The sequence below is a fragment of the Notamacropus eugenii genome, chromosome 1 (genome assembly GCF_028372415.1).
Source record: "Notamacropus eugenii isolate mMacEug1 chromosome 1, mMacEug1.pri_v2, whole genome shotgun sequence".
NCBI lineage: Eukaryota > Metazoa > Chordata > Mammalia > Diprotodontia > Macropodidae > Notamacropus > Notamacropus eugenii.
In genome coordinates this window covers 337,674,705-337,676,491 of record NC_092872.1, presented here as the reverse complement: position 1 = coordinate 337,676,491, position 1,787 = coordinate 337,674,705, and positions in this window count along the sequence as shown.

The following is a 1,787-nucleotide window of genomic DNA, read 5'->3' as shown; positions in this document are numbered from 1 at the left end:
TTAGAATGGCACAGATGGAGGCTAAGGACTTTATGAGAAAGCAAGAAATCACAGAACAAAGAGAGAAGAATGGAAAAATGGAAGATAATGTGAAATATCTCATTGGAAAAACAACTGACCTGGAAAATAGATCCAGGAGAGACAATTTAAAAATTATGGGACTACCTGAAAGCCATGATCAAAAGAAGAGCCTAGACATCATCTTTCATGAAATTATCAAGGAAAACTGCCCAGAGATTCTAGAACCAGAGGGCAAAATAAATATTCAAGGAATCCACAGAACACCGCCTGAAAGAGATCCAAAAAGAAAAACTCCTAGGAACATTGTGGCCAAATTCCAGAGTTCCCAGGTCAAGGAGAAAATATTGCAAGCAGCTAGAAAGAAACAATTCAAGTATTGTGGAAATACAATCAGGATAACACAAGATCTAGCAGCTTCTACATTAAGGGATCGAAGGGCATGGAATAGGATATTCCAGAAGTCAAAGGAACTAGGACTAAAACCAAGAATCACCTACCCAGCAAAACTGAGTATAATACTTCAGGGGAAAAATTGGTCTTTCAATGAAATAGAGGATTTTCAAGCATTCTTGATGAAAAGACCAGAGCTGAAAAGAAAATTTGACTTTCAAACACAAGAATGAAGAGAAGCATGAAAAGGTAAACAGCAAAGAGAAGTCATAAGGGACTTACTAAAGTTGAACTGTTTACATTCCTACATGGAAAGACAATATTTGTAACTCTTGAAACATTTCAGTATCTGGGTACTGGGTGGGATTACACACACACACATGCACACACGCACACATACATAGAGACAGAGTGCACAGAGTGAATTGAAGAGGATGGGATCATATCTTAAAAAAAAAAATGAAATCCAGCAGTGAGAGAGAAATATATTGGGAGGAGAAAGGGAGAAATTGAATGGGGCAAATTATCTCTCATAAAAGAGGCAAGCAAAAGACTCATTAGTGGAGGGATAAAGAGGGGAAGTGAGAGAAAAACATGAAGTCTACTCTCATCACATTCCACTAAAGAAAAGAATAAAATGCATACTCATTTTGGTATGAAAACCTATCTCACAATACAGGAAAGTGGGGGATAAGGGGACAAGCAGGGTGGGGGGGATGATAGAAGAGAGGGCATGGGGAGGAGAGTGCAATTTGAGGTCGACACTCATGGGGAGGGATAGGATCAAAAGAGAACAGAAGTAATGGGGGACAGGATAGGATGGAGGGAAATATAGTTAGTCCTATACAATACAACTATTATGAAAGTCATTTGCAAAACTACACAGATTTGGCCTATATTGAATTGCTTGCCTTCCAAAGGGAAGGGGAGGACAGGGAGGGAGGTAAAGAAGTTGGAACTCAAAGTGTTAGGATCAACTGTCGAGTAATGTTCTTGCCACTAGGAAATAAGAAATACAGGTAAAGGGGTATAGAAAGCTATCTGGCCCTACAGGACAAAAGAGAAGACGGAGACTAGGGTAGAGAGGGATGATAGAAGAGAGAGCAGATTGGTCATAGGGGCAATTAGAATGCTTGGTGTTTGGCGGGGGGAGAGGATAAAAGGGGAGAAAATTTGTAACCCAAAATTTTGTGAAAATGAATGTTAAAAGTTAAATAAATAAATTTAATTAAAAAAAAAAGAGAGAATCCTAGAACTTTCCTTGAGTTAGTTCTAGGGCTAGATTATAGAAGGCCAGGATTGATGGAGAGACTCAGGGAACCACATAGAATCACATTGACCAAATCCATACTTGACCAAGAATTCCCTTTAGAGAC